The sequence below is a fragment of the Musa acuminata genome, chromosome BXJ3-2 (assembly GCF_036884655.1).
Source record: "Musa acuminata AAA Group cultivar baxijiao chromosome BXJ3-2, Cavendish_Baxijiao_AAA, whole genome shotgun sequence".
Lineage (NCBI taxonomy): Eukaryota > Viridiplantae > Streptophyta > Magnoliopsida > Zingiberales > Musaceae > Musa > Musa acuminata.
In genome coordinates, this window is record NC_088350.1 from 18,167,043 (window position 1) to 18,190,526 (window position 23,484).

At 39.4% G+C, this 23,484-nt stretch overlaps 1 protein-coding gene across 4 annotated transcripts in view; it reads right to left on the minus strand.

Moving 5' to 3' along the window:
* LOC135630984 (alpha-N-acetylglucosaminidase-like) overlaps window positions 1–17,040 on the minus strand; it is a 37,112-nt gene extending 20,072 nt beyond the window's left edge. Inside the window, exons 1-7 of one of the 4 annotated variants that reach the window (XM_065138332.1) lie at window positions 16,730–17,040; window positions 16,255–16,642; window positions 15,973–16,085; window positions 14,259–14,335; window positions 12,928–13,354; window positions 5,969–6,054; window positions 5,712–5,806 (exon numbers count right to left, since the gene is read on the minus strand). The gene's annotated coding sequence lies outside the window, so the exon portion shown is untranslated. The remainder of the gene's footprint in view (window positions 1–5,711; window positions 5,807–5,968; window positions 6,055–12,927; window positions 13,355–14,258; window positions 14,336–15,972; window positions 16,086–16,254; window positions 16,643–16,729) is intronic. The other 3 variants (XM_065138331.1, XM_065138333.1, XM_065138334.1) reach the window with 3 other exon arrangements.
* Between the last annotated feature and the right edge of the window lie 6,444 nt (window positions 17,041–23,484).

A 23,484-nucleotide genomic window follows, 5' to 3' on the forward strand; every position in this document is an offset into this window, starting at 1 on the left:
TTTTTTTCTAAAACTATGCTCGTACGACATCTCATGGACAAATATGTTTGGAATGATCAATTTTTTGAATTTTCGAGACGATGCGTAGAAAACCAATCCAGCATCGACTTTATGCAAAATTTATGATTGTAAGTTTGTTTCTGAAACCAAGCTTATACAACAAACTTCCTTGCGGCTAATATGTTGGGAATGGTTATTATTTTGAATTTTCAAGATGGTGTGCAAAAACTGTTCGAACCTCGACTTTGCGCAAACTTTATGACCGTTTCTTTTTTTGCGAAAACTAGCTTATACGACTTCCATAGGTCTAATATGTTGGGCATGATCAATGTTTTGAATTTTTGAGATAGTGCTCAAAAAATCGGCCAAACCTCGACTTTGCGTAAATTTTATGAGCGTCGTGTTTTCTTGCGAAACCAGGCTCACACAACTTCCATAATACTAAGATGCAGGGAATGGTTAAAATTTTGAATGTTAAAGATGGTGCTAATAAAACCAATTTAACCTTAACTTTTTGCAAATATTATGATTGAGATAATTTTTTGTGAAACCATACACAAACGACTTCGCCAGGGCAAATAAGTTGATAATGATCAATTTTTTTAATTTTCAAGAATGCGCAAACAACTAATCAAACCCCGACGTTGTACAAACTTTATGACGGCAATGTTTTCGTGCGAAACTAAGTTTATACAACTTTCCGAAAGCTAATATTTCGGAAATTGTCAATATTGTAAATTTTTAAGAGGGTCAACAAAAAACAATCGAATCTCGGCTTTGGGCAATCTTAAGGATCGTCATTTTTTTTTTTTGAACCTAAGCTTATACAACTTCCCTTCTGCAAAAGTGTTGGGAATGGTAAATATTTTAAATTTTCGAGATAGTGCACAAAAAACCAATCGAGCCTCGACTTTGTAGAAGCTTTATGACCATCATACTTTTTTCCAGAATCCATGCATATACAATTTCCCTAGGGCTAAAATCCCAGTGATGGATAGTTCTCTACCAGAGAAGAGGTAGGGAGGCGACCCTTGCGATAGGAGGCGAGAAGAGACTAAGGGCAAGGGCACCTCGCGGGCATCACACACTTCCGTGCCTTTAATGGCGTGTGCGATGGTGATTTAAGGCAGGGGCAACGGTTGCTTCTCCCTCGGGCTACCTACTTGGCTTGTACAAATTTTCTTGAGAAAATATGTTGGGAATGGTCAACATTATGCCTAAATTTTCTTGGGCTAATATGTTAGGAATGGTCAATAAAATTTTGAGACGGTTCATAATAAACCGATTAAATTTTGAGATGGTCCAAAAAGAACCTATCAAACCTTGACTTTGTGCAAAATTTATGACCGTCAAATTTTTTAACGAAGCCCAGAATATACGACTTCTCGAATGCAAATTTATTGGAAATTGTCAATATTTTAAATTTTTGAGAGGGAGCACAAAAAACCGATCGAACCTTAACTCTATTCAAACTTGATGACAGTCACGTCTTTTGGCAAAACCCAACTTAAACAACTTCTCTAGAGCTACTTTGTTTGGAATGGTGAATATTTTGAATATTTGAGACGGTGCGCAAAAAACTGATCGAACCTCGATTTTACGTAAACTTTATAACCGTCATATTTTTTTGAAAAACTAAGCTTAAACAACTTCCATGGAGCTAATATGTTGGCAATAATCAATATTTTGAATTTTCGAGATGGTGCGCAAAAAACCAATTAAACTTCGATTTTTCGCAAAGTTTATCACTGTCACGTCTTTTTCCGAAACTATGCTTATATTGACTACCCTAGGGCAAATATATTGTAAGTGTTCAATTTTTTGAATTTTTTAGATGGTATGTAAAAAATCGATCGAACCTCGACATTGCAAAAACTTTTAACTATCACATTTTTTTTCTAAAACTATGCTCGTACGACATCTCATGGACAAATATGTTTGGAATGATCAATTTTTTGAATTTTCGAGACGGTGCGTAGAAAACCAATCCAACTTCGACTTTATGCAAAATTTATGGCTATAAGTTTGTTTCTGAAACCAAGCTTATACAACTAACTTCCTTTGGGCTAATATGTTGGGAATGGTTATTATTTTGAATTTTCAAGATGGTGGGCAAAAACTATTCGAACCTCAACTTTGCGCAAACTTTATGATCGTTTTTTCTTTGCAAAAACTGGCTTATACAACTTCCACGGGTATAATATGTTGGGCATGATCAATGTTTTGAATTTTTGAGATAATGCTCAAAAAATCGACCAAACCTCGACTTTGCGCAAATATTATAATCGTTATGCGAAACCAAGTTCACACAACTTCCATAATGCTAAAATGCTGGGAATGATCAAAATTTTGAATGTTTGAGATGGTGCGCAGAAAACCGATTTAACCTAGACTTTGTGCAAATATTATGACTGACATAATTTTTTGTGAAACCATGCACAAGCCACTTCGCCCGGGCAAATAAGTTGATAATGATTAATTTTTTGAATTTTCAAGAATGCGCAAACAACTGATCAAACCCCGACGTTGCACAAACTTTATGATGACCATGTTTTCGTGCGAAACTAAGCTTATACAACTTTCTGAAAGCTAATATTTGAGAAATTATCAATATTATAAATTTTTGAAAGGGTGAACAAAAAACAATCGAATCTCGACTTTGGGCAATCTTAATTATCGTCATTTTTTATTTTTTTGAACCTAAGCTTATACAACTTTCCTTGTGGAAAAGTGTTGGGAAAGGTAAATATTTTAAATTTTCGAGATAGTACACAAAAAATCAATTGAGCCTCGACTTTGTAGAAGCTTTATGACCATCATATTTTTTTCCAGAATCCAGGCATATACAATTTCTCTAGGGCTAAAATCACAATGATTGATAGTTCTGTACCAGAGAAGAGGCAGGGAGGCGACCCTTGCGATAGGAGGCAAGAAGAGACTAAGGGCAAGGGCACCTCACGGGCAACACACACTCCCGTGCCTTTAATGGCGAGTGCAAGGGTGACTTAGGGCGGGGGCGACGATGGCTTCTCCCTAGGGCTACCTACTTGGCTTGTACAAATTTTCTTGAGCTAATATGTTGGGAATGATCAACATTATGCCCAAATATTCTTGGGCTAATATTTTAGGAATGGTCAATAAAATTTCAAAACGGTGCATAAAAAACCAATTGAACCTCGACTTTGCGCAATCTTTATGACCATCAAGTTTTTCTGTGAAACCATTCTCATAGGACTTCACTAAGGCAAATATTTTGGGAATGATCAATTTTTTGAATTTTTGAGATGGTCCAAAAAGAACCTATCAAACCTTGACTTTATGCAAAATTTATGACCGCCAAGTTTTTTAACGAAGCCTAGCATATACGACTTCCCGAATTGCACTGTAGCGCAGCAACCTGTTCGAACATGTATTTTTTTACAAGAAAAACATAAAACCAAGGCAAAACAGGCTGTCATGTCTCTGTACAAGCATGCAAAAGCGACGAACGGTTCGTTGAACGAAGTTGTTGCGAGTGCACGACGATCATTCGTGACACAACGGTTGAACTAACTATTGGAACTGATTTGACCCAAATGTTGATTGGTACCATTGAAATCCAACTGTTACCAACCCGCATTGATCAGTAATGGTGACCATATCAGGTGATACATGAGGCATACCATCCGGTACACCAACCTTATAGTGTACCATCCAAAAATGGTTGTCAGTGTATCAATCAACAGGCGAACCAATACATACCGCTCATCTTGTACCCTTTCAATTGGTATGTCAAACCATCTCACCAATGCTCATCTTGTACCATCCGAAAATGGTTGGTCCACGTACCAATCAGCAATATGTACCGCTCATCTTGTACACTTTTAGGCAGTACATCAAACCATGCTCACCAATGCTTTACTATTAGGTAAAAGGATAAAGAAGGAATGGTAGAAAGAAAAAAGTTATATAGCTTAAATCAAGATGGTATCCAAACATGAAGGCTTGTTTGGCCTTCATTTTCATATAAATGTGTAATAGTACTAGCCAAAATTCTTGAGGTTGCTTCAGCCCATCACTAGCACATAAGAGGATTTCTAAAAGCTGAATCAAATAGTGATCAAATGCAACTTTACCTGATATTTCAAATGAAAAAGATTGTCCAAAGCATAAATTATTTTATTGAAAGTTATTGACACACTAACTTGTTTTCTTCATGAGCTCAAACCAAGAGGCTCTGTTGAGACATCCTAATGGTTAGTGCGTTATAGCACAATTGATAGATCTCTGATTGGACATCCTAATGGTTAGTGCGTTGTTGCACAATTGATGGATCTCCGGTTCGACTCTACGTGTAAGCATTTTGAAAGTCATTTAATATAATGTAAATTTTAAATTTCTTCCTAATTTTCTTATAAAAATTAATAAAATTAAGATAAGACAAATCAATAAACTCTATATCATAAACAACTTACTTATTAAACAAATATTAGAATTTAGTCACTAACTATTCTATTAAAATAGTCAATAGTGGCAATATCATCATTGAACCATTGAATCATTAATATATTCGTATAATTTAAATATCCATTCACCAAGGCACATCTCAACACCATCAAGATAGTCACGATTTTATTATATCCATCATTACTAGTTATTTTCAATTTCCAATAACCAATCCTTAGTTAGTAAAAAACCAATTTAAGGATTGTTCCTATTGCATTTTGTGTTAGTCAAATAGAGAGTTTGAATTATGTCCTCTTCCCTTGTCTTATTGTTGTTCATTCCCGGGTGTCAACATTACACCATTGATGACTCCGGTAATCAACTTATGTTGCCAATCCCACTAGCATGTAAGAAAGCATAAGTAATATGAACAAGTGAAAGCAATGTTATATTTGTTGTGACAATTCTCAAAATATACCTTCAAATCTATTCCCCTTGTCCTTATGTAATTTTGCAATTGGTACATTCCGTAGCAAATTACTGTGCTAATTATGTTGTTTATAATACCATTTCAATCTTCAATAGACTTAGTAAAATTAACTGAGACAGGATACAATAGAATTTATGCCATACAATAGTACTTTGTTTAGTTCATATGATTGGTTTTGAACTCAAATTAAGTGTTATCCTCAAATATTTTGAGACAATAAATGAAAAAAATAATTTTTTTATTTGTTTCCCTGTTTGTATAAAATTATATGGCTCAATGTCATTGGAATAAAGCACATTAACCTGTCCAATACAGGTTGGCTTTGTGAGTAAAGTTGCAGCAGGGCATGGCATTAATCCCATTTATTCCATTGTTAAGAGTTATTGAACAGTCATGAGAAACAGCCTCGTGTATATGAGAGAAGGGCATATACTCAGTTTCCAAACCTCAACTAATGCAGTCTGTCACATGCATCACGCGATATGTTATAAAACCTTAGCGATTTACAAGCATCAACCATAAAGTAATCTAAACATATAAACTTCACATTACATTGAAAAATAATCAAAGATGTGATGCAAACCATTTTTTCTAATAAATAGATATATAACTTTTTAGAGTCAAAATGTATCCGTTAATTGTGCAAGATTGTGATCTTAAGGACGTTACCAACCTAAAATATTATATTAAGAGAACTTACTAAGATTCAAAATGTATCTATTTATCATGCAAGATTGTGATCTTAAGGATGCCTACAAATATAGAGGATTGAGTTTAAATATTCTTCTAAAATTACCCGGAGTCATTCCAAACGAGTACATCCTAGGAAGAATTTTCTTCTGAAGAACAAGTTGATCATCAAGCCAACTTTGAGGCAGGGGTCCACCCCATCTAGTATCAAGCACAGAAAAAGAATACAAAATAAAGGAATTTAAATTAGTATGTGGTCAAGCTTATAAATTTTGCACAACATTTGATTACCAATCAAAACCATGTATATAATCCATTTCTACCATGTACTAAAACTAAAATTAAACAAAATAGTAAACTCACCCATGCAAGTTTCCCATACGTGACCATGAAAGAAATGCAGGCCCCCCGAAAAAATCATCCAGATCTCTACGGCTAATATTATACCTCTAAAAAAGAGTAGGAAGATTGTTTAAAAATTAATAATAATTCCAATAACCTGCTAGAGCAATGTGACAAATCTTGATAATCACTATGCAGACAAACAACATAGAACTCATACAAAACTTAAGTAGGTAATATCATCTAATGGAATTCATGGTAACATAAATTGTAAATGTATCCTCTTCTGGTTAAATGATTAGAGATGATCACATGTCATCAATAACCAAGTAGCAAAATAACATAAAATAAAAAGCACATGAAGAGATTAAAGAATAAATGATATCATCCTATCCATGTCAAGCTGAATATCACAAGGAAAATTATTTGCAATGAAGTTTTTATTTTTGTTTTAAGTATTATACCATATGAAGCTTGACAAATTATAAGGGAGTTGCCTATATACCATGTAGTAAGATCACCAAGCATATAATTATTAAAACAACAAGAGGTTCACATTCAGGGATTTTCTGTTCACTATTTCGTCAAAACTGCTCCCTATGTAAACTTCTAGACTCCAATATATGGAGTTTCAGCTTCTTGCTCAGTGATCGCACAAGAAAAGAATTGCTAAATGATAATCAGTGTGATAATTACTTTTTAATGCTAACTAGCTTATTAGGTTTTAGGGAAAATCTCTTTCCTAGAAGTATTATAGGTAGAATGGGAAAACTAACTCCAGAGCAAGGTTCTCAATTTCGATATGTACTACCCGGTATAGGCGGTATGTGCCGGTCCGAGAGGATATCGGTACGCGGACCACCCTCTACTGGCAGTACCAATGTTTTGATCGGTACCGAGGCATACCGACCTGTCACGGACTTAGCTGGTTTTGCCTAAGTCGTGCGGCACCGTTGCGTGTCCGTCCGCAAAGGTCAGTCTCCCTGAAACCTCCCATGCTCCCTTAGGACCTACAAAAGAGAAAACGGGTTAGAGAAAGCGCCTCACTCGGGATCCACAAGCAAACATTTCGGAAAACACTTCATAGCCAATGCAAATTACAAACAGACTTTACAAGCTCTAAACGGTCCCACAATAAAGGATCCAAAATGATCCACTACAGACCAAATATCTCTCACAAGTGTCCACATGACACAACCTTTATTTACAAGCATAAAACGACTACCAAACCCAACTAAAATAGGGTTGTTAAGCCTTCGACTGTCCCTCTACATACTGTGCAACATATGAACAAACCAAAAGACACGGACATAGATAAGCATTACGTTAAAAGCCCTGTTTACAGTTTTGTCCGTGACATTCTCCCCCACTTATTCCTTCAACGTCCTCGTCGAAGCCTTTGCCGACATTGCAACTCCATGCCTTTGCTGAGTCTTCAATCTTCTGCTCCAACTGCAATGCGTCTCTTGGCTCCCAACTGCTCTCCGCTGCTGTTGTTGAGTAGTCGAACTTTTGATCTACCATGCTGCTTCAACTCGCCAATGACTTTGACTCTAGTGTGTGGTTGGCTGAGTTGTGTCGATCCCTGTTGGTCCCTGCGGATCCTTCATATGAAAGAAAAGACCATCCTTACCATGCTTCAGTCTCTCAAATGCCTCATGCTGGTTAAACTGGGTGGATGCTTGTTGGAGATTTAATGAGCATCACCTCGTAAACTTTTGAAGCTTTCGGGTCCTTCCTCCACAAATTTTGCCTATCGACTCTTCTTTCACTTAGTTGTCACTTCCAAGTAGGTTCGCATCACTTCCGCTTTCGATTGGCATTCTCTTGGGAAATGAAGCAGATAATCTACTCTCAGTAGCACTGATCACCATTGGTGAGGATTTGACAAATATTATTTTCCATTTTGTTTCTTCGAAGGGGCTTTGAACATATGCAGAGCTCCTCTACTGGATAGCTAAGAGAATTAGGGTACTCGGTTTCAGCCATTCTCTTAAGAGTTAAGAAGGCAAAGGTTATTTGACTTCGCCCGCCTCCTCGAAGGTTGTACTCCATGCATCGAGTTGGTTACTCAATACAGTCCCCGCTGCGCCCCTCAAGGCCTAGCAACATACTGAACTGGCTGCACACTTCAGCCTCCTACAGACGTATCCTTCTCATGCTAAAGAGAAAGTTTCAATGCTCTATTGCGTTGAGTTTCGGTCGCATTAGGATAGCCACGAACACTCCATCGTTCGCATACAAGCCTTTACATGAGTACCGAATTCTTCGAGTTAGCAATTCCCCTCACCTCTGTGAGCTTTGCACAACTCTTTCGGTCACTGAACAACTCATTCTACCTTACATAGTCTCATCCTTTACCAAGTGCCTCGCTTGCCTTAAGCACCATCAAGTATGGTTGTCAACGTTAAGTCGTAGCTCAAACTCAACCATCTCAACCTTTGTGCGCTACGCATTCTTCCCAACTTGCTTATCCTCGTGGTGCCTCTTGCACGAAGGGTTGGTCATTCCTCTGAATGCCAATCTCAGATGCCCGCTCCTCTGAGCGACTCCTTTTCCCTACCTCTCCATGCTCGCTTTCCCCTAAACGATCGCGCGTGCGGGCTACCCTCAATGCAACCCCGCTAAGTCCCCCACGTTTACATGTCAAGTGTTTCTATGAGTGCTTGTCCCGCTCTGATACCATCTGTCATTGACTTAGTTGGTTTTGCCTAAGTCGTGCAACACCGTTGCGTGTCCATCCGCAAAGGTCAGCCTCTCTATGTTAGAGAAAGAGAAAAGCGCCTCACTCGGGATCCACAAGCAAACATTTCGAAAAACACTTCATAGCCAATACAAATTACAAACAAACTTTATAAGCTCTGAACAGTCGCACAACAAAGGATCCAAAATGGTCCACTATAAACCAAATATCTCTCACAAGTGTCCACATGACACAACCTTTATTTACAAGCCTAAAACGGCCACCAAACTCAACCAAAATGGGGTTGTTAAGCATTCGACTGTCCCTCTACATGTTGTGCAATGCATGAAAAAACCAAAATACACAGACATACATAAGCATTACATTAAAAGCCATATTTACAGTTTTGTCCGTAATAGACCGATACCGAGGCGTACTGACCAATACCGCCCTAGATTTCAACCATTGTTGAGGCATTGTAAGTGGAGGTATTTTTAAGTTTTTGGATGCAGTGATTGCAAAAGGCGCTCGGGCGCTCGCCTAGGCGCTCGGGCGAGGCGAGGCGAGGCCCGAGCGCCTCGCTAATATCCCAGGCGGCGCGCTTCAATCAGGCGCCGCCTAGGCACTTGCCCGAGCCCAGGCGCTGGGCGCTTCGGGCGAGCGCCTGGGTAAACCGAACCAGAATTTTAGGTCTGGTTCGGTCCTGGTTCGGTTGTTAGTTGGTTCAATCGAACCAACTAAACCGATATAACCCCAACCCTAACCCTAACCCACCACTAACCTGCTGCCGCTGCCGATCCCGATCCCGATCTCGTCGCTCGTTGTCGCTGCTCCCGCTGCCGCTGTCGCTGCTCGCGCCTCCCGCGAGCCCTCACGCGAGCCTTCCCGCTGCTCGCGCCTCCCGCGAGCCCTCTCGCTGCTCGCGCCTCCTGCGAGCCCTCCTACTGCTCGCGCCTCCCGCGAGCCCTCTCGCTGCTCGCGTCTCCTGCGAGCCCTCCCACTGCCCGCGCCTCCCTCGAGCCCTCCCGCTGCTCACGCCTCCCGCGAGCCCTCCCGCTGCTCGCGCCTCCCGCGAGCCCTCTCGCCTCCTGCGAGCCCTCCCGCGAGCCTTCCCGCTGCTCGCGCCTCCCTCGAGGCCTCCCGCTGCTCGCGCCTTCCGCTCCCTTTCCCTTTCCCGCTGCTGCTGCCGCCGCTCGCCGCTGCTGCCGCCGCTCGCCGCCGCTGCTGCCGCCACTACTGCCGCCGCTCGCCGTCGCTCGCCGCTGCTTCCTCGTTTCTCCGTCAGCAAGTTTATACTGTTAATGTGATTATATTTATTAATTATATTATATATTTTTATATTTTTATTTAAAATTTTAAATAATTATATTTATTAATTATATTTTATATTTTTATATTTTAGCGCCTCGCTTCGCTCGGGCGAGCGCCTGGGCGAGCGCCTAGCGTCTCGGGCGTTTTTGGACCTTGGCGCCTTTTGGTGCCTAGCGCTTTTTAAATCACTGTTTGGATGTACCATCTGTATACCTTGGCATACCGACGGTACATACCGATACGTGTCGTACCGAGTGGAGCTCAATACGTCGGTACGGATCGGCATTTAAAACCTTGCTCCAGGGTATTGACATTAGATTGACAGCCAGTATCAAATACTGTCAAATCACTAAAGGAACTCCTCATTGTGAGTTGTACTCCATAGTTGACCTATTGTTAGTAGAGTCTTAAATCGTCAATGGACTGATGAGAGAGCTAAAAATAATGGTACAGGGATGAGAAGCAAAATATTGTCTTGTACAAAAAAACAGCACGCAAAGTTACATCCGTAAGGAACTAACATCTCAAACTATATAAAAAGGATTGTCATCTAGTGCATACTGGATGCATATCATTCCCTAGCCAGACCTGTACCGGTCAGTACCAGTACACTGGTATGTACGAGTGAAGATGAAGGAGAAGGCGAAGGCACAGTAAAGGAAGGAAGAAAAGGAGGCAATGGAGGAAGAGGAGAATAGGTGTATGCGCTAGGTGGTGCAGAGCAACAATGTACAAGGTCATGACGTGCACGATTAGGGCAAGGGTGCAAACATATTTTTTACATTTTATATGGGCAGGTTGAACTGTCCAAAACGGGGGCAGTCCACATACTGGTTCACACACCAGGACTGTTATGTACATACCAGTCCAGGCAAAACATCATTTGTTGCTCTATGTTTGATAGAAAAGGTACATATATTGAGGTATTATACCTTGACAAACTAATAGCAAAGGACACTGATAAAAGAAAAAGAAAAGTATTGTGCCTCAAAAACTTTCTGCCAAATGGCTTCTTGCCCATTGAAAGCAAGTGGTAAGTTGACCCCTTGGAGAACCATCCAATCAATTTCCTTCTCCCATCTTTCCCAACTCCACCATGCATATGAATCTTAACACAATAAAAAAACAAAGTTCACAACACAGAAGAAACAAATATAAATAGCATACAACTGGGGTGTCATCCCCTAGAATGCCACCCGAGGCAGTTCCAAGGGCTGGCATTTCACATCATAAACTATGCATCAATATCTTAGCCAATTTATCCAAACACCGTAAAGGTTCTAGCAAAATCAAGGGTCGCAAGTACAAGCAACACAAACTCACACTAGAATGTTACCATCATGGACAAATATTAGCACAAGGGCACGCCAACATTATGTAAAACGAGTACAAGGGCAGCGCAAAGTAGTAAAAAGCTCACGCAATGTGTCAGTTAAAATGCACTCAATGCACCAAGGAAATGCTGGAGAAGTGAAAGCATTTACAAAATATAACCATAAACTAATTGAACTTGTTGTTATATGACAGAATTCAGTGTTTAAAGTAAATTGAACCATTTGCATTAAAAAAGTTAACTGACAATTTAAATGGATTGACAACACTGATCTAACAACGTGTTGATGGCCGAACAGTTATGGATAGTTATTTGTTGATGACCGACAACTTGGTAGCTAGTTGCTGGAGGGGTCAATAACCAGGTAGTCAGCAGTCAAGAGGTCACCAGCAATGGAACTAAATGGCAACAAACATATGTCATGGTAACTGACTATATATTTTAGATGAGTTTAAGCATACAACAGATGATGACTCTCCATGGTCCAAAGACACTGAAATGACTATAAATCAAATGGCTCAAACTTGCCATTCTTGGAAAATGTCACTTCCTGCTGCCCAACTAATAGTGGAGAGAAATCTATTCATAAAATTAATGATTTATTAAGCATATCCTCATTTCTTTTGCGAAACAATTTTTTACTAGATGCATAATGAAGAAACATTCTAGATAATGTAATCACTGAAAATAGCTAATTGACCTAGATGGACTTAAGGACTACGACATTCTAACAGATTGACTATCTCTTAGCACATGTTTCAGTAGGTTTAACTTTTATGATTGTAAAATGTTAGTTAGAACTTGGAGGCAACCACCATGATTGTACATGTAACATCTGCACCTATGTTGCTGCTGAATCCACATACAGTACAAACATTTTCTGGCCCATCCAAATTTCAGTTAGAAACATATAGAAAGCACAAATATCCTGAGGCCAGATTATAACAAATTATGGAGTCTGATATGCTTATAGATGGTGACAAGCAACCATGTATAAAGCAGAAAGTGGAGCAAATTAGCACTCAGTTCAGCAAATTTAATCCAAAAAAATCAAACAAAAAAATCTATTTCATTTTTAAATGTGAAACTCCATTATATGCTCTGAAGTGAATGGTATAAAGAATGGAACTTCATGGAGGTTATAATCACGTTACTTTTACCTCTTTGTTCCAGCTTTCGTATTTTATTTTAACTAATAGCTATGTTGTTCAAATAACAATCAGGCAGCTGTGCCATTGCTGCACTGTAGTTTGAGTTGGTGTCTAAGCAATGTTAAGAACCATTTTCTTAATTATTATCATAGTAAAAACAGTGAAACTATCCATTTATTTATCTTCTTTTGAGGATAAATAATGTACCGAAGTACATAAGATGCTCAAATAATTTGTAGTAGTATTGACTAAAATTTACGAAACTAAACGAAAAAATGTCCACATGCCCAAAGTTGGTTTCTTGGATTTTCAGACTAGATTAAACTCGTTTCAACTTTATGAGTAGCTTTTAAGTAATATAAAAACTAGAAAGTGAATTTCAAATAATAGCTATCAAGATGAAAATAGATACTTCTGTCTCACATTAATGGACTTCTAGACCAAACTAAGGGGGCTATTGAGCGCCAAATTAACTTAAAAAACAAATAATAAAGTAACTTACAACTGGATGTAACAGCATTCTGGTAGTAACTCAACGGAACAGGTCTTTGTACCAAAATACCAGCCGAAGGAACATGCGGAAGGGAGCCCACTTTTGGTAGAGATGACAACTGTAGACCACCGGTCTTTTCCCAAGATATGTGTATCAGACACCGATGTTTTAAGCAGTGTCTGTCGTACCGAATCGTACCGCCCGATACGTACCGATCCGACAGGCCAGCGGTACGCGAATCGCCCGGTACCGGTCCGACTGTAGCAGCACAGTGCACCGTTGCAGTGCACTGTTGCAGTGCTACAGTGCTCGGTACACCGTACTATACCGATACCGAGCCCAGGTCGAAATACCGGTACGGTACGATATTGCGAACCTTGGTTTTAAGTACCAATGGAGACCAGCAGAAAGTTCAACACCACTTGTTCCTTGGATTCTGTTAAAACATTGAGAGAGTATTTCAACTGGGAGGCACAATTACAGGATAAGCATCTGAAGTATTTTTTAAATACTTTCATATTTCACTAACAAAAAAAAAATGAAAAACCATATACAAAAACTTATAGTAGCATAATTCTGTACCAAAATTCCGATATCCATAAATCTTGATGGAAAGGAGTTCCATAAATTAGAAACAAATTTATTGGCCAAGACATCCAGATGTTGTCCCACACAATATCTTGATGGACACAGTCTAACAAACAGAACCATTAGAAGGAAGAAAGAAAGCCAACTAGATGGATTTTCAGCATCGACCAAGGAAAGCAGTAAGTAAAACCAATCAGATATAGAAGAATCAAGCTCCCTTTCATCTTTACCCAATGAATAAAAAATGTCAACAAAGTACAAAAGAATACCTCTGCATACTGTATCCAACACAACAAATGACAGAACATACAGAAAACACAACCAAGCTACATTTAAGTAATTTGACTCCCAACTTATTCACCCTGGTTGATGACTTGGTGCCAAATTAGCATTCAACAAGACCTCCCACATCTTATGAGGAAAAACAAAATAATAATGTAGTAAAAATTAGCATCCATCAAAAATAAGGAGGTTGCCATCATACATCTTATGAGGAAGACCAAAACAATAATGTAGTAACCAATTAACAATATTACCAATCTAGCCTTGTTTTACTAATCTTATACTTTAGCAATTTCATTGAGGACCATATTCTTCATGGATTTTCTATATTTTGTCAGTGAAGTTCAATCTGATAAAAGAACAAAGCAAATAAGCATTTTAATCTTCAATTTACAAAATCACCAACTTATACCATCAATGAACAAAAGAATGAATCAATATAAATATGAAAAACAATTAATGGTACTTACAGTATTTCTGGGAATCCTTTTGTACTTAATGATGGATGGTTGCTAATACTGAAGCATGCTACTCCACCACATGTTTCCTTAAAAATAAGTCCAGTGAAGTGTTATCCATTTAGCAGAGAATACAGTGATGAAAAAATTGAACATTTAAATGATCTGGATGTTGACAATTACTACAATCATATAGATACAAAAGATATCTTGATTAATATAAAACTTTCAAAGAGGATTGACACAATACTCCAATCAACAAATAGACGCAACTAAACGATCTAAAATTTCAAGTATTCATCTGCCACGTATCTCTATTGGATATTATATTCGCCTTCATCTAGCAAAAGTTTTTATACTTGTTTGAACCTATTACTGAATAGAATATATTAAACATGAATTAACTACTTGAACTTGTTACACATGTTAAGTTCCCTTACCCATGTCCCAATTTTCTTTCTAAAGATAAATGAGTTTGCAGAACACTTAAAAGGCATAATCATTGAGTATTAGCAAGATTCAATTGTCCATGACACATCAGAAAATGTTAGATCTTTTAATATAGTCTAATCACGAAGGAGTTAGTAAAATACACTAATGAAGAGTGCAGATCCAATTTAATTATCAGCCAAAAGCCAGTCCTTTGTATCTTGCTGAAAAACCTCCTATAAATTAATTCCCTTATGGATATTGAACAATTGTCTTTTTTGCTTTTCCCCACAAAATATTTACTAACTTGTAGACTCCTTTAATTAAGTTAACAGTAGCACTTTAACATCAACAAGATTGTTTTTCGATATGACCATTTGCTACTAATTTTCCATTTCTTCCAATTGCATCAACGAGGTCATGGTAGCTACATCCACTTGAAATAACAAAGTTCCTCATCAATTACTAAAAGAATATTTGAGGACCTAAGCACCAAAATAACCCAACCATATACAACAGTTACTTAAATCTCTATCCTTCTAATTTTTGTCTTTATGACCTTGATGCTAGAGTCGATTTAACCTTCGAACTGAGTCCTGAATTTTTCACGTTATCTGCACACACTCTGTCCTAGATTTTGCATTCTCAGATGTTTCGATGAGACAATGGCTTGTTTTGTTCTTCATGCATCTATACCATTTGCTGCTTCATTGATCAGTCTATCTTGTCGCTAGTCCAAATTTTCAATTTAACACAATATAGTGTTGGTTGATTTTAGATGTATTACTTAGTTCATCATAAGAACGACTCTGCACTTACCAAAAATGGTTCCTGAGAGTTCTTGGAAACAATCCAGCAGCTTCAGTTATGTTCTTTGCAATTATTTTCTGTTAATTGCAATTAGTTCTTGGAAAATGTTAATGCATCCTAATGTTAATCACGAAAACTAAAATGATCAACAGTCATCAGGTTCTAAACTGATGCATAGAATTTTCCTTGTAGACACAAACAATTGTGCTACATGACCTACATCATTCTTGCTTCCACGTAATCTAACTATCAACTGAATCCACTGTAATATTCAGAAGTGTCACTGTTAGATACTATGTAGCCACTAGTTACTATTCTTACACAGGAGATCAACCGTTGATACAAATTCCTGCCTGTAATCCACCCTTAACAAGAAGTGGCAAATAAGCAAGGTGGTCAAACATTTGTAATAATTTTCTGTACATGTTTGAATGTGGAAGATGTTGCCAAAGTGCATGGAAATGCAAGAATTTCTTGAATAACATACCATGATCCTCTATACAATGACGCCAATACTTCCACTTGTCAATTTTTTCCTCCTTTGAAGATTCAGGTAATTCAACTCTCCCAAAGTAATCCAAGAACCAACGGTCTAGCACACTAGAGCACATCAAGAATCAAATCCATAAAAGCCCAATTCAGCAGAAACCTTTCAAGAAATGCAGAACCACGTAGTCCTATAACAAGTTTGGGCAATAAATTCTACGGAATCATATTATTTGATCGTCTATCTAAGGTAAGAGAAATTAGCAATAAAGACGTCGGCGACCTTGGAAACCATCTCAAACTCGAAGTTGGAAACGTGATAAAGGAGGAGGCGGGCGAGGAGGTCAGGGGCGGCGGCCACCTGGATGACGGCGGCGAGGGCCTCCGTTCTTGGATGTCGGCAAGACTCTATATAGATTGGAGGACTCCAGCGGAGAAGAGCCATTCGTCCATGCGACGAGGCCTAGGAGAAAGACAAGAGAGAGAGGAAGGAACCCAAGACTCGGGGAAATGGACGAAGAAGGAAACCAATTCAGCAGAAACCAGATAATTTAACCCTCCTAAAGAAATCCAAGAACCAACGATCTAGCACATACAGAGCACATCAAGAATCAAACCCATAAAGCCTCGATTCAACACAAACCTTTCAAGAAATGCAGAAACGCTTAGTCCTGCAACAAGTTTAGGAAATAAATTCTACGTATTCACATTATTTGATCGTCTGTCTTAGGAAGAGACATTATCAAGAACTTGCCGACCTTGGAAACGATCTCGAATTCGAAGCTGGAAACGTGGAATAGGGCGGGCGAGAAGGCCACGGGCGGCGGCCACCTGGATGGCGGGCGGTAAGCGCTCCCGTTCTTGGATGTGGAGGACTCGATATAGGTGGGATGACTCCAGCGGAGAAGAGCCGGCCGTCCATGGGAGGAGGAAAACGAGAAAGAGAAGAGAGAGGAAGAGAGCGAAGAGGGGACGGACTCGGGGTAGCGGGCGAGGAGAAGCCATGGGAATGGCCGGCCGATCGGAGCATTTTTAAGTGGGTGAGTGGGGAAGGGGTGTGTCACCTGTGTCCGGTCCCATTCACCGCGCACGAAAGAATGCGCTACCAGAAAGGTCCTCATAACTCTCTTTGTTGGACCCACACAAAACAACCAATCGGATGGTGTCTTTGGGTATCCCGGCTCACACTGGATACGGATGTAGGATGACGCGGTGGTTCCATAAGCCAGGAGAAGAGAACGGCGCAGGCCAGCAAGGGTTTTCGGGATTTTTGTATCATCCTCTACATTTAAGTATAATTTAATATCCATAATTCTTATTTATTCATGTTAACCTAAGCATCAGAAAATGAGATTTGATCTATCAAGACTTTATCCAATCTATATGATCTACCAAGATTTTATCCAATCTAATCAATACATTTCAAAAATTACACTAATATCCATCCTGTTAGCCCAAATTGTTTCGTATATTCATGAAACCCTAAAATTATAGAATTCACTCATTCACCTGTTCGGAGGGATGGTAAACATATATATTAAATTAAAATTTTATAAGAGCAAATATTTAATTATAAAACTTTGAATATGTATAATGGATTTGTTAGAATACTATTGATATCAAGTTTTTTACCCTTAATTGATGGTAGCAAGTTAATTTTTACAATAGAATAATTTGAGATTCGAGTATAATTAGATTATTACATTATCAGGATATTGACAACAAGGATTATAAAAGAGACAACATTGCACATATTAGGATAAAATTCTTGATAATAATGAATACCTACATGCATGGCATGTAAACACATTCAAAGGAGATGAGGTATTAAAATTCTGACATGCCTCGTGTGACTTAAGGAAGCTTAGGATGTTTGCAATGCTCAACAACATTCATGACGAGTCCATTAAGTCCTCACGAAGATAATGTAAACAATTTCTTGTTGTAATTTTTTTTTTTGAAAAAGTAAATATTTATTTATTAATTAAACTAATTACATCATAAATAAGGGAGAATAAAAATCTGACTTCTAAAAGAAAATTTTCTGACGAACTCCCCGGAGGCCAATTAGCGGTTGGGAACAAGTGTTAAAGGGTTCTACTTATATAAGAAAATATATTGATAATGATTTCATGTACAATAGGCACCCTAGCGCATATAATTTATCATATAATTGTTAGGAAAGGGGTCGGCATTAAGAGGAGGGGTGAATTAGTGTAGCGGTAAAAATTACGTCTTCAAAAACTTCATTGCGATCAAACCGATTTCGTAAAGATGTTAACTTGAAATTATACGGAACGTAGTGAAGGAGGAATTCAGTTTGCAGTAAGGTAAATAGCAAGAAGTAAACGCAAACCAGATTTTAGAGTGGTTCGGTCGTTGTGACCTACATCCACTTCGTCGATTCCTCTTCCGTCGAGGCCACCGGCATCTACTATCGATCTTCCTTTAATAGGCGAAGATCAACCTCCTTCTTATACCCCTCTTCTCCTTTTCACAGGTTTAGAAGATATCCTTTACAAGTACTTATTCCTCTCTCAAACTTTTCTAACACTCAGAACTTGAGGAGGATTCTCACAAGAGATTTCTATAATGTTTTTCCCTTTTTGAACTCTCTGTGCTTGTGTGGGTTAACCAGGCATGGGCAGTACCACCGCCTACGTTGGGCAATACCACCGCTAGTGTCAATCTGACACTAACACTACACTGGGCGATACCACCACCTGGGATACTGTGCTGGGCAGTACCATAACCCAGATAGGCGGTACCACCGCTTGGCCACCTGTCAGGGGCAGTACAACCGCCCAGACTAGCGATACCACCGCCTGACACAATCTCGAAGACTATGCCACGATGGTGTCACCTCGTGGGACATTGTTTGGGCCTCTCATTGGGCCCAACACAGTCCTTACATGGGCCTAGTTGGCCCCTAATTGGGTTGGCCCAAATCTAAACCTAATTACGTGCTAACTACGATTCCTAAGACATTTGCTAAGCTAAACAAGTCCTTATGCCTTGGTTTCTTCCGGCGAGCTTCTGACGATCTTTCGGCGAACTCTCGACGATCTCTCGGCAATGTTCCGACGGACTCCCGACAAGCTCCTGGACTTCATGATGATCTTCTTAGCGAGTTCCGACGAGCTTCTCTAGTAAGCTCCGAGAGTTCTCAGTTGGTTCCGCTAGAACTTTCGACGAACGTCCGGAATTCCGACGAACGTCCGAACTTCCGATGAACTCTCAAACTCCTAACGAAATCGCGTCCTTGACTCCGGGACTTCATTTTGCTTCATATCTTGCTATCGTAGTTAATCCTGCATATGTAAAAATATACTTCGATCTAAACAATTAATACTAAGCATTAATCATGTTGTCCGGCATGTCATTGGTCCCCTAACGCATCATCCTCTCTTGCGGCCTCTTGCCCAATCGACCAGTTGACTCGCTACTCTGATATCCTTGGCGTAATATATGCTCTTCTTGGCCCGAAGCCTTCTATCGATACGTCAACCGATCCTCCGGCTCGATGTCCAATCTTCTGACATGTTTTCCCCCGACACAACATGATTCTTCCTACTTTAATTGTCTCATCTTAATCGAAGCATCCAGCGTCACTCAAAACACAGATTAAAACATAAACACTTATCAATTGGTTTCATCATCAAAATCTGAGATTCAATAATAATCTCTTTTAGTTGCTTTTAATTATGATATTTTTTTACTTTATATTATATAATAAATAGATTGTGATGTCTATGAATGAGAATTAGATTATGATGAGATACCAATTCACCTTTAAATATAAATTCTAAATATTTATGGTCATAGGTTACTTCAAAAGAACATCTAATCAGATAGATTGATATACTATATACTCATCCATATGATGGAAGCTATTGGTCTTATAGTTGTTTAACTAGGGATATAGTGTAGGTGCTGAGTTCATTGAATAATTCGCTTACAGAATACTGGATGGTTAATGATACATTATTGTCAGACAATGATTATGTAGTCTCAATTATGTATATGATCCTTAGACTTGAGGTATCAATGATGCCTTGTTTAAGTACTTCATTCTTTGATACCAGACTTATAGGTTTAGAAGTTCCGGATATAGTACAAAAGGTTATTGGGAATAGCAACCAACTTTAAAAGGCAATTAGGTATTAATAAAGGATCATCCACTCTCGGTATCATGAGAGGAATATCTCCTATATTTTCACTTAAGCAAATCCCTAGCTAGGGCCACTCGGATTGAGAGAGAATGAGTTCTCTGGGAGAATTCGATAAGAGACTTGGATAGATCCCGTATGGGCTTGACAACACCATGCCCAGTATACAATCTATAGGATATTAGATGGATGAGAGACTTTAAATACATGGTAACTAAGGATAGATAGGTCCAATGGATTAGATCCTCATGTACTGCCTATAGATTATGGCATAGTGGCTTAGTACATCCATAGTCTATGAGTTGAGTGAATTTTTATGGAGATAATAATTCATTGAGTCAGAAGAAGTTTTGAGTCAAAAGGGGTTCTGACGGGTGCAACTTATGGCCAGCTCAGTATTAGGCCTGGAGGATCACACACATATGGTGGATGACTCGACGAATAGGGGATTAGATATGAGATATCCAATAAGCCTCTTTTACTCTTATTTTAATGGATTCATTATGTGAGACCTAATAGAGCATGGAGCTTAAAGGGGTTATTGGATGAGGATTCAATACCCATTAAGCCAGTAGTTATTGGATAGGGATCCAATACCCATTAAGAAGGATCCATTAGGGTTTTCATGAAGGAGCTCTCTATAAATAGAACTAGTGCTCAAAGGATCATAGGCTAGACCCCTAAAGTCGTCGGCCTCCTCGTCTCTTCCTCCCATCTCTCCCATGCTGTGAGCCCCCTATTAGAATCAAAAGCGCACTAAGAGAAGGGGGGGGGGGGGGGGGGGGGTTTGGGGGGTGGGGGGGGGGGGGAGGGTGAATTAGTGTAGTGGTAAAATATCGTCTCGATTAAAACTTTCGTACGATAAAAAATTATTTCCGACGAAAGACCGATTCAAAAACTTAACTTGAAAATCGAACTCGGAAGATAACTTGAAATCTCGTTCTAGTCCAAATATAAAGTGAAAGTAGTAGGCAAGTAATGATTCAGTTTGCAGTATGTAAATAACAGGAAGTAAATGCAAACCAGAGAGCACGACAATTTTAAAGTGGTTCGACATCCACTAGAGGCCTTCCTTCAATAGGCGAAGGCCAACCACCCTTTTATAGCGTTTCTCCTTTTTACGGGCTTAGGAGACAACCCTTACAAGTTTCACTCCTCTCTTGAATGATCTCAATACTTAGAAGAAAGAAGGAGTAGAACTCTAGCTTTTACAACACTTTTAAGCCCTCAAATACTCAATATTAAAGTAAGATTTCGGTGCCCTTTCATGCAGGAAAGGGTGGGGGTTTATATACGCCCCAATGAGTTTGAAAATAGAGCTTAAAAATATCCATTCTCAGATTTTCGGGGTCCTAGCAGTACCACCACCATTACTGGGTGGTACTATTGTCTATCATCTGTCACTGAGTGGTACCACCGCTCAGTCTGGGCAGTACTACCGCCTGACAGTGCTCGAAGACCGAGCTCAGGCTGTACCATCGCTGGCAGTAATAACTATCGGCGGTACCACTGCCTGATAGGGGCAATACTACCGCCCAGAACCCTTGGGAGACCGAGTTGCCTGGGCGGTGCCACCGCCGACCAGGAATTCTGGGTCCGAATAGGCTATTCCATTCGGCCCAATTTGGGTCTGTTAAGGGCCCAGTTGGCCCCTAATTGAGTTAGTGAGATCACCTTCCAATCCTAACTTAATCTACATACTAACTACGATAATTAAGACATCATTACTGTAATTTGTGTTCTGGTGCGTCAATCGCTTCTTCCGGTGAGCTTCCGGCGAACATCCGACGACCCCTCTGCGATGCTCTAGCAGACTCCCAGTAGGCTCTTGGACTTTGCGACGATCTCCTCGGCGAGTTTTGACGAGCTTCTATGGCAAGCTCCTAGACTTCTCAGATGGTTCCCGTAGAACTTTCGACGAACGTCCAGACTTTCGTCAAACTCTCGAACTCCCAACATGATCTTGGTCTTGACTCCGACTCAACACCTACTGCATGTCTTACTGCCATCATAGTTAATCCTGCACACTTATCTCAACATATAGATTAGACAAACAAATGACAATTGATTTCATCATCAAAATCTAAGATTCAACAATCTCCCCCTTTTTGATTTAACTCCCACTATCTATATGTCATACTTGAGATAAGTCATTCTTGAATTCAAAGCCTTTGAATTCAAGAGACATATTGATAAGTTAATTTCATTTAAACTTATCAATACCCCCATCATGATTCCTATCATGATGTAGCAATTCTGAAAATGATGTCGAGGCATGACATCCATTTTCAAGTCTTATATTTCAAATGTGAAGGATAGCAATCATAGCAATTTATCATATGGTAAGATATCAATTTGTAAAATTACAAATTAAGCTCTAGATATCTTATCATTAATGCAAACATTTCAAGTGTTTAGCGATTCATTCTATCATCAATGTCGGTTTTGGAATTAGTGCAGTGGATAAAAATGTCGGTTTCGGAAAATCTTTTCGTACGTTGAAAACTAAACTCAGAAATGCTTAACTTTGAAGGTGAAGTAAGATCGTAAAGATAGCTTAAAGGCAGTAAACAATTATAGAGGTTTGCAGTAAAGAATAATGCTCAAAGTAAATGCAAATCGAGATTTTAGAGTGGTTCGATCAATCATGACCTACATCCACTTTCGGCTTCCTCCTCCGACGAAGTCGTCGGCGTCCACTAAAGGCCTTCTTTCAATAGGCGAAAGCCAACCACCCTTTTACAGCTTTTCTCTTTTTGATGGGCTTAGGAGACAACCCTTACAAATTTCACTCCTCATTTGAATGATCTTAACACTTAGAAGAAAGAAGTAGGAGAACTCTAGCTTTTACAATATTTTTAAGCCCTCAAATACTCAAGATTAAAGAAAGATTTCAGTGCCCTTTCATGCAGAAAAGGATGGGGTTTATATAAGCCCCAATGAGTTTAAAAATGGAGCTTAAAAGTGTCCATTCTCGGATTTCTAGGGTCCTGACGGTACCACCACCATAATTGGGCAATACTACTGCCTGTCATCTATCACTGAGCAGTACCACTGCTCAGTCTAGGTGGTACTACCGCTTGACAACGCTCAAAGACCGAGTTCAAGCGGTACCATCGCTTGACAGGGGCGGTACCACCGCTGGCAGTAATAACTGTCGGCGATACCACCGCTTGACAGGGGCGGTACTACCGCCCAGAACTCCTGGGAGACCGAGTCTCCTTGGTGGTACCGTTGTTATGAGGAGAGAACCCATAGTGAGGAAGAGGTGCATTTCCATTGTCGTCCACTATATGGATCACCGTTAGAGACGAGTTCGATAGAACTTCTTTATTCGTTGGATC